Below are 16,645 nucleotides of genomic sequence, written 5' to 3'. Positions count from 1 at the left end.
AACTTTACCAAGGAAGCAAAAGAGCTATATTGGAAAATTATGAAACATTGATGAAAGGAATGGAAGATGACACAAACAAAGGAAAGATATCGCATGTCCACGAACTGGAAGAATTAATATTGTTAAAATGTACTTGCTACCCCAAGCAATCTACAAATTCAGTGCAATCCTTACCAAAATACTAATAACAGTTTTCACAAAACTAGAACAAATAATACTAAAATTTGTATGGAACCACAAAAGACCATATCCAAAGCAATCTTCAGAAAGAAAAACAAAGCTGAAATTATCGCAATTACAAATCTATAGTAGACAAAACAGTACAATAATGGCACAAAAATCACATGGATCAATGAAACCAATGAAGAGGAATAGAGAGCTCAAAAATAAACCTACACTAATTCAGTCTATCAACTATGACAAAGGAAGCAAGTATATACAATGAGGAAAAGACATCTCTTCAATAAATGGTGCTGGGAAATCTAGTCAGCTACATGTAAAAGAATGAAACTGGACCACTTTCTAAAACCATACACAAAAATAACCTAAAAATGAATTTAAGACCTGTATTTGAAGGACTAAAAGCATGAAAATCCTAAAAGAGAACATAGACAGTAATTTCTGACATTGCCTGTAACAACAATTTTTCTAAATATGTCTTCTTAGGAGGAAGAGAGGGAAGATGGTGGCTTGGGAGGACTATGGGCTCACCGCGCGTCCTGCTGATCACTTAGATTCCACCTACACCTGCCTAAAAACCCAGAAAACAGCCAGAGGATTAGCAGAACGGAGTCTCCAGAGCCAAGCACAGACGAGAGGCCCACGGAAGAGGGTAGGAAGGGCGGCGAGGCGGTGCATGCCCACGGACTGGCGGGAGGGAGCCGGGGCGGAGGGGCAGCCTGCCGGCCAAGCAGAGCCTCCGAGTCTGGCTGGCAAAAGCAGAGGGGCTGCATGGAGTGTGTTCCGACAGCAAGCATGACTTAGCGTCTGGGAGGTCAAAAGTTAACAGCTCTGCTCTGAAAGCAGGAAGGCTGGAGGACAAAGGAAGGGAGAGCTGCTGAGCCCCAGGACAGCAGAGCTCAGCTTGGTGGGGAACAAGGCACTCGCCAGCGCCATCTCCCCCGCCCATCCCCCAGCCAAAATCCCAAAGAGAATCAGTTCCTGCCAGGGAACTTGCTCGCTCTGCCCAAACACCCAACTCTGTGCTTCTGCAGAGCCAAACCTCCGGCAGCAGATCTGACTCCCTCCCGCTGCCACAGGGCCCCTCCTGAAGTGAATCACCTAAGGAGAAACAAACTAAGCCTGCCCCTCCAGCCCCCGTGCACCTTGCCTACCCACCCCAGCTAATACGCCAGATCCCCAGCACCACAAGCCTGGCAGTGTGCAAGTAGCCCAGACGGGCCACGCCACCCCACAGTGAATCCCGCCCCTAGGAGAGGGGAAGAGAAAGCACACACTAGTCTGACCGTGGCCCCAGCGGTGGGCTGGGGGCAGACATCAGGTCGGACTGTAGCCCTGCCCACCAACTCCAGTTATACACCACAGCACAGGGGAAGTGCCCTGCAGGTCCTCACCACTCCAGGGACTATCCAAAATGACCAAACGGAAGAATTCCCCTCTGAAGAATCTCCAGGAAATGACAACAGCTAATGAACTGATCAAAAAGGATTTAAATAATATAACAGAAAGTGAATTGAGAATAATAGTCATAAAATTAATCGCTGGGCTTGAAAACAGTATTGAGGACAGCAGAGAATCTCTTGCCACAGAGATCAAGGAACTAAGGAACAGTCACAAGGAGCTGAAAAACGCTTTAAACGAAATGCAAAACAAAATGGAATCGACGACAGCTCGGACTGAAGAGGCAGAGGAGAGAATAGGAGAACTAGAAGATAAAGTTATGGAAAAAGAGGAAGCTGAGAGAAAGAGAGATAAAAAAATCCAGGAGTATGAGGGGAAAATTAGAGAACTAAGTGTACACTAAAAAGAAATAATATACGCATAATTGGTATCCCAGAGGAGGAAGAGAGAGGGAAAGGTGCTGAAGGGGTACTTGAAGAAATAATAGCTGAGAACTTCCCTGAACTGGGGAAGGAAAAAGGCATTGATCCAAGAGGCACAGAGAACTCCCGTCAGACGTAACTTGAATTGATCTTCTGCACGACATATCATAGTGAAACTGGCAAAATACAAGGATAAAGAGAAAATTCTGAAAGCAGCAAGGGATAAACGTGCCCTCACATATAAAGGGAGACCTATAAGACTCGTGACTGATCTCTCTTTTGAAACTTGGCAGGCCAGAAAGGCTTGGCACGATATCTTCAGTGTGCTAAACAGAAAAAATATGCAGCCGAGAATCCTTTATCCAGCAAGTCTGTCATTTAGAATAGAAGGAGAGATAAAGGTCTTCCCAAACAAACAAAAACTGAAGGAATTCATCACCACGAACCAGCCCTACAAGAGATCCTAAGGGGGATCCTGTGAGACAAAGTACCAGAGACATCACTACAAGCATAAAACATACAGACATCACAATGACCCTAAACCCGTATCTTTCTATAATAACACTGAATGTAAATGGATTAAATGCGCCAACCAAAAACATAGGGTATCAGAATGGATAAAAAACAAAGACCCATCTATTTGCTATCTACAAGAGACTCATTTTATTTATTTTTTTTTTATTTATTTTTGGGACAGAGAGAGACAGAGCACGAACGGGGGAGGGGCAGAGAGAGAGGGAGACACAGAATCGGAAACAGGCTCCAGGCTCCGAGCCATCAGCCCAGAGCCTGACGCGGGGCTCGAACTCACGGACCGCGAGATCGTGACCTGGCTGAAGTCGGACGCTTAACCGACTGCGCCACCCAGGCGCCCCAAGAGACTCATTTTAGATCTGAGGACACCTTTAGATTGAGAGTGAGGGGATGGAGAACTATTTATCATGCTACTGGAAGCCAAAAGAAAGCTGGAGTAGCCATACTTGTATCAGACAAACTAGACTTTAAATTAAAGATGAAGAAGGGCATTATATAATAATTACAGGGTCTCTCCATCAGGAAGAGCTAACAATTATAAATGTCTATGCGCCGAATACCGGAGCCCCCAGATATATAAAACAATTACTCATAAACATAAGCAACCTTATTGATAAGAATGTGGTCGTTGCAGGGGACTTTAACACCCCACTTACAGAAATGGATAGATCATCTAGACACACAGTCAATAAAGAAACAAGGGCCCTGAATGATACATTGGATCAGATGGACTTGACAGATCTATTTAGAACTCTGCATCCCAAAGCAACAGAATATACTTTCTTCTCCAGTGCACATGGAACATTCTCCAAGATACATCATATACTGGGTCACAAAACAGCCCTTCATAAGTTTACAAGAATTGAAATTATACCATGCATACTTTCAGACCACAATGCTATGAAGCTTGAAATCAACCACAGGAAAAAGTCTGGAAAACTTCCAAAAACATGGAGGTTAAAGAACACCCTACTAACGAATGAGTGGGTCAACCAAGAAATAGAGAAGAAATTAAAAAATATATGGAAACAAACGAAAATGAAAATACAACAATCCAAACGCTTTGGGACGCAGCGAAGGCAGTCCTGAGAGGAAAATACATTGCAATCCAGGCCTATCTCAAGAAACAAGAAAAATCCCAAATACAAAATCTAACAGCACACCTAAAGGAAAGAGAAGCAAAACAGCAAAGGCAGCCTAAACCCAGCAGAAGAAGAGAAATAATAAAGATCAGAGCAGAAATAAACAATATAGAATCTAAAAAAACTGTAGAGCAGATCAACGAAACCAAGAGTTGGTTTTTTGAAAAAATAAACAAAATTGACAAACCTCTAGCGAGGCTTCTCAAAAAGAAAAGGGAGATGACCCAAATAGATAAAATCATGAATGAAAATGAGATTATTACAACCAATCCCTCAGAGATACAAACAATTATCAGGGAATACTATGAAAAATTATATGCCAACAAATTGGACAACCTGGAAGAAATGGACAAGTTCCTAAACACCCACACTCTTCCAAAACTCAATCAGGAGGAAATAGAAAGCTTGAACAGCCCCATAACCAGCGAAGAAATTGAATTGGTTATCAAAAATCTCCCAACAAATAAGAGTCCAGGACCAGATGGCTTCCCAGGGGAGTTCTACCAGACGTTTAAAGCAGAGATAATACCTATCCTTCCCAAACTATTCCAAGAAATAGAAAGGGAAGGAAAACTTCCAGACTCATTCTAGGAAGCCAGTATTACTTTCATTCCTAAACCAGACAGACACCCAGCAAAAAAAGAGAACTACAGGCCAATATCCCTGATGAATATGGATGCAAAAATTCTCAATAAGATACTAACAAATCGAATTCAACAGCGTATAAAATGAATTATTCACCATGATCAAGTGGGATTCATTCCTGGGATGCAGGGCTGGTTCAACATTTGCAAATCGATCAACGTGATACATCACATTAACAAAAAAAAAGAGAAGAACGATATGATCCTGTCAATCGATGCAGAAAAGGCCTTTGACAAAATCCAGCACCCTTTCTTAATAAAAACCCTTGAGAAAGTCGGGATAGAAGGAACATACTTAAAGATCATCAAAGCCATTTATGAAAAGCCCACAGCTAACATCATCCTCAATGGGGAAAAACTGAGAGCTTTTTCCCTGAGATCAGGAACACGACAGGGATGCCCACTCTCACCCCTGTTGTTTAACATAATGCTGGAAGTGCTAGCATCAGCAATCAGACAACAAAAGGAAATCAAAGGCATCCAAATTGGCAAAGATGAAGTCAAGCTTTCGCTTTTTGCAGATGACATGATATTATACATGGAAAATCCGATAGACTCCACCAAAAGTCTGCTAGAACTGATACATGAATTCAGCAAAGTCGCAGGATAGAAAATCAATGTACAGAAATCAGTTGCATTCTTATACACTAACAATGAAGCCACAGAAAGACAAATAAAGAAACTAATCCCATTCACAATTGCACCAAGAAGCATAAAATACCTAGGAATAAATCTAACCAAAGATGTAAAAGATCTGTATGCTGAAAACTATAGAAAGCTTATGAAGGAAATTGAAGAAGATATAAAGAAATGGAAAGACATTCCCTGCTCATGGATTGGAAGAATAAATATTGTCAAAATGTCAATACTACCCAAAGCTATCTACACATTCAATGCAATCCCAATCAAAATTGCACCAGCATTCTTCTCAAAACTAGAACAAGCCATCCTAAAATTCATATGGAACCACAAAACGCCCCGAATAGCCAAAGTAATTGTGAAGAAGAAGACCAAAGCAGGAGGCATCACAATCCCAGACTTTAGCCTCTACTACAAAGCTGTAATCATCAAGACAGCATGGTATTGGCACAAAAACAGACACATAGACCAATGGAATAGAATAGAAACCCCAGAAGTAGACCCACAAACGTATGGCCAACTCATCTTTGACAAAGCAGGAAAGAACATCCAATGGAAAAAAGCCAGTCTCTTTCACAAATGGTGCTGGGAGAACTGGACAGCAACATGCAGAAGGCTGAAACTAGACCACTTTCTCACACCATTCACAAAAATAAACTCAAAATGGATAAAGGACCTGAATGTGAGACAGGAAACCATCAAAACCCTAGAGGAGAAAGCAGGAAAAGACCTCTCTGACCTCAGCCGTAGCAATCTCTTACTCGGCACATCCCCAAAGCAAAGGAATTAAAAGCAAAAGTGAATTACTGGGACCTTATGAAGATAAAAAGCTTCTGCACAGCAAAGGAAACAATCAACAAAACTAAAAGGCAACCAACGGAATGGGAAAAGATATTTGCAAATGACATATCGGACAAAGGGCTAGTATCCAAAATCTATAAAGAGCTCACCAAACTCCACACCTGAAAAACAAATAACCCAGTGAAGAAATGGGCAGAAAACATGAATAGACAGTTCTCTAAAGAAGACATCCGGATGCCCAACAGGCACATGAAAAGATGTTCAACGTCGCTCCTTATCAGGGAAATACAAATCAAAACCACACTCAGATATCACCTCACGCCAGTCAGAGTGGCCAAAATGAACAAATCAGGAGACTATAGATGCTGGAGAGGATGTGGAGAAACGGGAACCCTCTTGCACTGTTGGTGGGAATGCAAATTGGTGCAGCCGCTCTGGAAAGCAGTGTGGAGGTTCCTCAGAAAAGTAAAAATAGACCTACCCTATGACCCAGCAATAGCACTGGTAGGAATTTATCCAAGGGATACAGGAGTACTGGTGCATAGGGGCACTTGTACCCCAATGTTTATAGCAGCACTCTCAACAATAGCCAAATTATGGAAAGAGCCTAAATGTCCATCAAGTGATGAATGGATAAAGAAATTGTGGTTTAGATACACAGTGGAATACTACGTGGCAATGAGAAAGAATGAAATATGGCTTTTTGTAGCAACGTGGATGGAACTGGAGAGTGAGATGCTAAGTGAAATAAGCCATACAGAGAAAGACAGAGACCATATGGTTTCACTCTTATGTGGATCCTGAGAAACGTAACAGAAACCCATGGGGGAGGGGAAGGAAAAAAAAAAAAAGATGTTAGAGTGGGAGAGAGCCAAAGCATAAGAGACTGTTAAAAACTGAGAACAAACTGAGGGTTGATGGGGGGTGGGAGGGAGGGGAGGGTGGGTGATGGGTATTGAGGAGGGCACCTTTTGGGATGAGCACTGGGTGTTGTATGGAAACCAATTTGACAGTAAATTTCATATATTAAAAAAATAAATAAAATAAAATTTAAAAAAAGAATAAAAAAAAATAAATAAAAATAAATAAATAAATAAATAAATAAATAAATATGTCTTCTTAGGAAAGGGAAGTAAAAGCAAAAGTAAACTATTGAGACCACATTAAAATAAAAACTTTTGCACAGTGTGGGAAACCATCAGCAAAAAACAAAGGCAACCAAAAGGAGAGGGTATCTGAAAGGAATATATCTGATAGGGAGTTAATATCCATAATATATAAAGTATTTATACAACTCAACACCAAATAAGCAATCCTATTATAAAATGGGTAGAAGACCTGAAAAGACATATTTCCAAAAAAGAAGTAGAGTTATCTGTGAAGCATGGCAGGCAGACACATGAAGAGGTGTTCTATATCTCTTATCATCAGGGAAATGCAAATCAAAACTGCAATGCAATATTGCCTTTTACCTATCAGAATTGCTAAAATGAAAATGACAAGTGATAACAAGTGTTGGAGAAGATATGGAGAAAAAAGAACCCTTGTATACTGTTGGTGAGAATGTAAATTCATACATCCTCTGTGGGAAACAGTATGAATGTACTTCAAAAATTAAAAATATAAATACCATGTGATTCAATAATTCCTGTATATGTTATTTGCTCAAAGAAAACAAAAATACTAATTTGAAAATATGTATGTATCCTATGTTTATTATAGCATTATTTACAATAATCAAAATGTGGAAGCAACCTAAGTGTCCACTGATGGACGAATGGATGAGGAAGATGTGGTATGTACACACACACACACACACACACACACACACACACACAGGACTATTGCACATCCATAAAAGGGATGAGATTGTGCCATTTCCAAGAGCATAGATGGATCTAGAAGATACTATGCTTAATGAAGTAAGTCATACTGAGAAAGGCAAATATCATATAATTTCACTCATGTGTAATGAGTGAAAGGTAGCAGGAGATACAGGTTTCCAAGTACAGAATAAGTCATTAGAATAAAAGGCACAGCATAGGGAATATAGTCAATCTTATTGTAATATCATTATATGGTGACAGATGATAGCTATGCTTGTGGTGAACATTGCATAATATATAGAGAAGTTGAATAACTATGTTGTATACCTGAAACTAGTATAACATTGTATGTCAACAATACTTAAATAAAAAATTTTAAGAAGAGCATATTTAATATTTTCAAAATCTTAATTTTCAAAATTTTATTATACAAATTGAATATAATTCTGATTAAAAATACAATATAATTTTCTATAAGTAGATAAGTAATCTTAAAATTTATCCAAAGAATTATGTATAGGCATAAATGCCAATGAATAACCATGAAAAAAAGCAGAAAATGGAAGACATGTGGGAGAAGACTCTTTAACAATTATTGAATGCTATATAAAGCTACAGTAATAAAATAAATGTACTACTGGTATAGAAACAAACAAACAAAAAAACCTATCAGTGGAACACAGAAATAGATCTCAATGTCCAGAAAATTTAATGTATGAGAAAGTGGTATTTCAAATTTATTGGAAAAAGTTGTGCCTGGGTGAGTCGATTGTGTGACTCTTGACTTTGGCTCAGGTCATGACTTCACAGTTTTTGACTTCAAACCTTTCATCAGTCTCTTTGTTGACAGTGGGGAGCCTGCTTGGGATTCTCTCTCTCTCTGTCCCTCCCCCAGTTGTGCTCACTCACACACTCTCACTCTTTCTCTCTCTCAAAATAAATACATAAATAAACTTTAAGGGACATCTGGGTGGCTCAGTTGGTTAAGTGTCTGACTCTTGGTTTTGGTTTAGGTCATGATCTCATGGTTCATGAGTTCAACCTCCACATCTGGCTCTCTGCTGTCAGTGCAAAGCCCACTTGGAATTCTCTCTTTCTCCCTCTTTCTGCCTCTCTTCCCCTTAAAATAAATACATTTTTAATGTTTATTTTTCAGAGACAGAGAGAGAGAGGCAGAGAGAGAGGGAGACACAGAATCCAAAACCGTTTCCAGGCTCTGAGCTGTCAGCACAGAGCCCGATGCAAGGCTTGAACTCACGAACTGTGAGATCATGACCTGAGCCAAAGTCGGACTCCCAACTGACTGAGCCACCCAGGCGCCCCAATAAATAAACATTTTTTTAAAAAGCTTTATAAACTTAAAAAAAAAAGACAGCTCAACTAATAAATGACTCTGATACAACTGGTTAATTTTTGAAAGAAATTAATATGTGCACCATATAAAAGTATATTACAGAATCATTAAAACTTAAATGTAAACAATAGATTATAGAACTGAATTTACTTGCCTATTGTATAATCTAGAGGTAAAGAAAACCCAGAAGCTACAAAAGAAAGTCTAGATATGTTAACTATAAATGAAAATATTTGTCCAAAAATGTAAAACTAATATTAGATTTGAGTGAAAACCTGTATTTCCAGTAAAAATGTATAAATACAATACAATACAAAAGTGGATAAATAGCTATACTTCAAACACTTTAAAAATTGACAAAAATAAAATAATTATATAAAATTGTTCAAACTCAGCAGCAATCAGGAAAATGCAGTTAAAATTATAAAATGATTGACTTTCTACCAATCCAAAAGGCAATAAAGTAAAACAAAATGATAAAGTAAAATACAATAAATTTAAAAATGAAATGATATAACACCTAGTAGTAGCATAGATGTATTTTCAAAGCGCATAAACGTATTTTCAAAGGTTGAGAGAAGGGATATTAATGTTACAAATGTTTGAAAGGCAATCTTTGTCATCAATTAAAATTAACATTAAAAATCAGTTTAACTATAAGAAAGTAATCCCATTCCAGGATTCTATCCCTAAAAGTAGAAACAGCTATAAGGATATATGTCATGGAATATTTATTAGAACATTATTTGTAACACAATGAACCTGAAAACAAATTGAATACCTACCAAAAATGGAATGATTGAATGTCCTCATGGTCTGTCAATACCATTAAACCTTATGTGGCCCTTAAAAACAATTACAATACCTGTTTAGGTGGAGAGATTGCCATGACATGTAATTTAATGAAAAAGTAAAGATTCAGAAAGTATTTATTAGATAATATTTTTGTAAAACAGTATCCAAATCCCTCCATATGTGTGTGTATTTGTACTATGTATATAAGTATGAAAAATATGGAATTCTTCATAGTACAATAGGTTTTTAACATGATTTATAGAGATTAAAGTTTAAGTAGAGTTGGAAGAGAATAAGGAAAAGTAAGCTAAAAGCCAAAACAAAAACAAAAAGAAGTAGTGGACTACTACTTTAAAGAGGTATAAGTATTATATTCTGTGATTCCATCTCATTTATATAAAATTATATATATATATATATTTAATTAAAATATGTAAATATAATAATGCTATAAGATTCCAGAAAAAGATTATATCAATTAGAATTGTTTTTAACATTAAAATCAACTTGAGGATGGGGCGCCTGGGTGGCTCAGTCGGTTGAGCGTGCGACTTCAGCTCAGGTCATGATCTCACAGTCTGTGAGCTCAAGCCCTGTGTCAGGCTCTGTGCTGACAGCTCACAGTCTGGACCCTGCTTCCGATTCTGTGTTTCCCTTTCTCTCTGTCCCTCCCCTGCTCATGCTCTGTCTCTCTTTGTCTCAAAAATAAATAAAAATATTTAAAAAATAAAAAATAAAAAAATAAAATCAACTTGAGGAGAATTAACATTAAGGTATTGAGTCTTCTCATCACAGAATGGTGTGTCTCTCTCTATATTCTCTCCTTCTATTACTGTTCTCCTGTAGGGTTTTCTTTTTCTCTTCCTGTGGGTTCATCACATTTTGTTTTTGATGCAGTGTAGATGTTTAATGTTTTTATTTTCTTCTTTCAAACCTACGTGCTTATTTTTAAAATGGAAATTACAGTGTAAAAGTATATTCAGTGAAAAACAAATTATATGAAATATGACTTAACGGTATTGCAAATTTTAGGTGGCCACTTGATAATATTTATCATGCATATGTATGAAAACTCAAGAATAAAGCATAATAGGTGAACTTTAATATAAGAAGGAAAAGTAGTCTATAAAAGAATATTCTGTAAATTAGTTATCATAATCCCATTTACTTTTATTTTATATTTTGTGTTGCAGTTCAGTATAAACCAATATTCAGAACTTGGTAAGAATTTCTATATGAAAACAAATTCACCTTAAGATATATATGGCGTTTGGATTCTCTTTCTCATCCTATGATGAATCTTGATGTTTCAGAATCCTTTATCAAATGGACAAGAGAAGGATGAAATTTGGTTCTTTTATTTTTCCTGTTTCCATTATCTTCATTGAGAATCCTGTTAATGAGTTGGAAATCTTCTGAATCCTCTTTTATTTGTCTTTGCCTGTCAATCTGGAAATGGGGAGGCAATTGTTGGTTAATATAAAGAGGGTTTTCAGAATTTTTACCAAAAATATTTATTTTTATTATTTTCTTCTCTGCTTTTTCTTGGCTCTGGTTTCCACCCCTCCAATCACCACATGGAAAAGCTGGTAAAGGAAATCCAAAAGGATTGGACTACAACTAGACTCAATGAAGATAATTAAGAATTAGCTTGGAGGATGGCCAAAGACACATGAAAAAATGTTCAACATCACTCATCAGGGAAATACAAATCAAAACCACAATGAGATACCACCTCACAACTGTCAGAATGGCTAACATTAACAACTCAGGCAACAACAGATGTGAGTGAGGATGTGGAGAAAGAGGATCTCTTTTGCATTGCTGATGGCATTGCAAGCTGGTGCAGCCACTCTGGAAAACAGTATGGAGGTTCCTCAAAAAATTAAAAATAGAACTACCCTACGACCCAGCAATTGCACTAGTAGGTATTTATCCAAGGGATACAGGTGTGCTGTTTTGAAGGGGCACATGCACCTCAGTGTTTATAGCTGCACTATCAACAATAGTCAAAGTATGGAAAGAGCCCAAATGTCCACCATAAAGAAGATGTGGTATATATATACAATGGAGTATTACTCTGCAATCCAAAAGAATGAAATCTTGCCATTTGCAACTATGTGGATAGAACTAGAGGGTATTATGCTAAGCGAAAGTAGTCAGAGAAAGACAAATATCATATAACTTCAGTCCTATGAGGACTTTAAGACACAGAACAGATAAACATAAGGGAAGGGAAGCAAAAATAATATAAAAACAGGGAGGGGACAAAATATAAGAGACTCTTGAATATGGAGAACAAACAAAGGGTTACTGGAGGGGTTGTGGGATGAGGAATGGACTAAAATGGGTAAGGGGCATTAAGGAATCTACTCCTGCAATCATTGTTGCATGGTATGCTAACTAATTTGGATGTAAATTTAAAATAAAATAAAATAAAAAATAAAATAAAATAATTAGCTTGGAGCAAACGCAAATATAAAGCACATTAAACATATTTTTTGTATTTCACTCTTGATTGCCTATGTGTCTAATTTTATGAAACCTATGCATAAAGATACCAACAACAAAACAAAAACTGGGGGGGGTTGACTATTCACCTTTTAAAGATATTACTTTTAAAAAGGAATCAATCTAAATTTTAAGTTAAGCAGTAAACTTATTTAATCATTTAAAATATAATTTAGAAAAAAACTTAGTTTTTCAGAATTTAAGGAATCTTTTTGTTGCTTTTAGTAAGGAATAACCTTTTTGCAATTATCAAGATATGATTTGGATCCAATCAACTAATTAAATCCTTCCACTGTGGTCATCTTTTTCATGTAGCTGCCATTTTTCTTGACTTCTACTTCATTACTCTGGGCATCCTTAAAAAATACTGTTTTACTCAGAAAAAATATAGAACTATTCTAGAAATATAAAGGAATATTTCATTGTGTTCCCTAAACATGAGAAACATTGGGTTAGGTGTCTTTGTGGTATTTTGCCTAAGTTTATGGGAAAGTCTTACAGAAAGAAACAAAAAGTTAAATATGTGTGCATTAATACTTGAGATTTCTTCTGCCAAAAAGAGTGTAATTTTATGCAACCATATTGATATTTTTTGCAAGATGAACTTTCAATCATCTGGGTTTGGAAAGAGACAGCTAACTCATTGTTCATAGGCCACAAAGCAGTTAACAGAGGTCAACAGCTCTGTTGATACCCATGGCAAAAAGATAGCCTTTCCCATTCTCAATTTCTCAGCCCTTCATTTCACTTTGGGGTTACTGATTTCAAGCCAAGTATATAAAACAAACTTTCTTTCTACTAATCTTCTAAATATCTCCTTAGTATGATACATGTTTGCATTTTAATGCTGTCTTATCTGAATGATGGCTCTTAAAAATAATACCATGATTCCAATCAAGATCAGTTGTTTGCTGCTGAATCCTAATGGATATGTGAAATTCATACATAGATATATTTTTGTAAGTTTATTTACTTTGAGAGAGAGAGAGAGAGAGAGAGAGAGAATGAGTCGGGAAGGCAGAGAAAGTGAGCAAGAGAGAATCCCAAGCAGGTTCTTCACCTTCAAACCCATGAAACATGAAATCATGACGTGAGCTGAAATCGGTCGCTTAATGGACTAACCCACCACCCCCATACACTGACTTTTAAGCTATAACTATTACCACACACTATCTCCATTAAAAAATCCACATGAGTTTATCAAAGACACTGTACCAATTTGAGGCAACATTATAATACTTTTAAATTAAACTATTTGAGATTTTGAGTTACTCTGAAAGGGAGTTTAATAATAACCTGAAGTAATCCTTCTCCAGTGTTATTATAGAAAGATACGGGTTTAGAGTCATTGTGATGTCTGTATGTTTTATGCTTGTAGTGATGTCTCTGGTACTTTGTCTCACAGGATCCCCTTAGGATCTCTTGTAGGGCTGGTTTCGTGGTGATGAATTCCTTCAGTTTTTGTTTGTTTGGGAAGACCTTTATCTCTCCTTCTATTCTAAATGACAGACTTGCTGGATAAAGGATTCTCGGCTGCATATTTTTTCTGTTTAGCACACTGAAGATATCGTGCCAAGCCTTTCTGGCCTGCCAAGTTTCAAAAGAGAGATCAGTCACGAGTCTTATAGGTCTCCCTTTATATGTGAGGGCACGTTTATCCCTTGCTGCTTTCAGAATTTTCTCTTTATCCTTGTATTTTGCCAGTTTCACTATGATATGTCGTGCAGAAGATCGATTCAAGTTACGTCTGACGGGAGTTCTCTGTGCCTCTTGGATCAATGCCTTTTTCCTTCCCCAGTTCAGGGAAGTTCTCAGCTATTATTTCTTCAAGTACCCCTTCAGCACCTTTCCCTCTCTCTTCCTCCTCTGGGATACCAATTATGCGTATATTATTTCTTTTTAGTGTATCACTTAGTTCTCTAATTTTCCTCTCATACTCCTGGATTTTTTTATCTCTCTTTCTCTCAGCTTCCTCTTTTTCCATAACTTTATCTTCTAGTTCACCTATTCTCTCTTCTGCCTCTTCAGTCCGAGCTGTCGTCGTTTCCATTTTGTTTTGCATTTCGTTTAAAGCGCTTTTCAGCTCCTTGTGACTGTTCCTTAGTCCCTTGATCTCTGTGGCAAGAGATTCTCTGCTGTCCTCAATACTGTTTTCAAGCCAAGCGATTAATTTTATGACTATTATTCTCAATTCACTTTCTGTTATATTATTTAAATCCTTTTTGATCAGTTCATTAGCTGTTGTTATTTCCTGGAGATTCTTCTGACGGAAATTCTTCTGTTTGGTCATTTTGGATATTCCCTGGAGTGTTGAGGACCTGCAGGGCACTTCCCCTGTGCTGTGGTGTAAAACTGGAGTTGGTAGGCGGGGCCGCAGTCTGACCTGATGTCTGCCCCCAGCCCACTGCTGGGGCCACAGTCAGACTGGTGTGTGCCTTCTCTCTCCCTCCCCTAGGGGTGGGATTCACTGTGGGGTGGGGTGGCCCATCTGGGCTACTTGCACACTGCCAGGCTTGTGGTGCTGGGGACCTGGCGTATTAGCTGGGGTGGGTAGGCAAGGTGCACAGGGGACAGGAGGGGCAGGCTTAGCTTGCTTCTCCTTAGGTGATCCACTTCAGGAGGGACCCTGTGGCAGCGGGAGGGAGTCAGATCCGCTGCCGGAGGTTTGGCTCAGCAGAAGCACAGAGTTGGGTGTTTAGGCGGAGCCAGCAAGTTCCCTGGCAGGAACTGGTTCCCTTTGGGATTTTGGCTGGGGGATGGGCGGGGGAGATGGCGCTGGTGAGCGCCTTTGTTCCCTACCAAACTGTGCTCTGTTGTCCGGGGTCTCAGCAGCTCTCCCTCCCTTTGTCCTCCAGCCTTCCCTCTTTCTGAGCAGAGCTGTTAACTTATGACCTCCCAGACGCTAAGTCGCGCTTACTATGGGAACACAGTCCGTCCGGCCCCTCCGCTTTTGCCAGCCCGACTCGGGGGCTCTGCTTGGCCGGCGAGCCGCCCCTCCGCCCCGGCTCCCTCCCGCCAGTCCGTGGAGCGCGCACCGCCTCGCCGCCCTTCCTACCCTCTTCTGTGGGCCTCTCGTCTGCGCTTGGCTCTGGAGACTCCGTTCTGCTAATCCTCTGGCGGTTTTCTGGGTTCTTTAGGCAGGTGTAGGTGGAATCTAAGTGATCGGCAGGACGCGCGGTGAGCCCAGCGTCCTCCTACGCTGCCATCTTCCCTCTCCTCAGATAGCTACCAGCTCTTGACACAAATCTTCTCTTCTCAGGGGTAAAGTAACCCCAGTTCTGGTCTGCAAATCAATCTTTGAGGAATTTTACTTCATCAGAGTTATTAATTTTAACAAAATTACAACCAAATTTTTCTTACTGAATGAACCTTTTTTTGGCAGTTATGAGTGTTTGCTGTGAAACTGGAGATAACCGGGTTAAAATTCCTGGTTGTGTGACCCTGGGTAAATTACATAATCTCCAAGCCTCAATGTTAATCTCTGTACAATGGATATAGAAATAGTGCTTATCTCAGCATGTTTGTGTAAGATTAAAATGAGATTATATATTTGAAGTGATTAGCCAGCTCTAAAGTAAATCAATCTGCTGTTTGTCTTTGTTAAATTTGTCACATCTCCTTGAAACAATTTTATACTAACCTATACATGACATAAGTAAAAAATAATTTATTTTCCAATGCACACTCTATGTATCTTTCTCCACTCGTACCCCCAGTATAATAGAACCCAAGAAAGTAAGAGGGGCATTCTTTCTAGAAGTGTATAGAATAAACAAAATCAAGAGGGAAACAAACTAACCTTTATTAACTTTATTCCTACCAAAATGTTATCTCATTTGATCTTTACAATATTCCTGTTACTTATTTGTTATTTTATCAATTTTATTGTTCTATTTTACTTTAGTCAGTGATGGGACTTGTATTTGGTTGACTTATCTTAGTTTCTGCATTTGCTTTGGTTGGCTTGTCCTAGGCTAGGTACTTTATTTCAACTATATCAAGAAAGTTTAATTGAATTGTCAATCTTATCAGGTAGACTGGTTTCTAAGAACATTTTCCAGCTTGTTACTTTGATACTGTCTCAGTATGGATGTATGTAGCATTGTTACTACTATAACATAAGCATCAATGTGTAGATTGCACTGATTATTTTGTTTGATTAAATTATAAGTAATTTCAAATTGAAGTTGCTTCAGTAATAGAAAGTGCTTCTCAGCCTAATTTCTCTTATATTTATGTATTTATTTATTTATTTATTATTTAAATTTTAGTTAACATACAGTGCAATATTGGTTTCAGAAGTAGAATTCAGTGATTACATACAACATCCCATGCTCATGACAATAAGTGCCCTCCTTAATACCCATCACCCATCTAACCCATCTCACATCCACCT

This window comes from Neofelis nebulosa, chromosome X (assembly GCF_028018385.1).
Source record: "Neofelis nebulosa isolate mNeoNeb1 chromosome X, mNeoNeb1.pri, whole genome shotgun sequence".
Taxonomy (NCBI): Eukaryota; Metazoa; Chordata; class Mammalia; order Carnivora; family Felidae; genus Neofelis; species Neofelis nebulosa.
Note: the sequence above shows the minus strand (reverse complement) of the source record.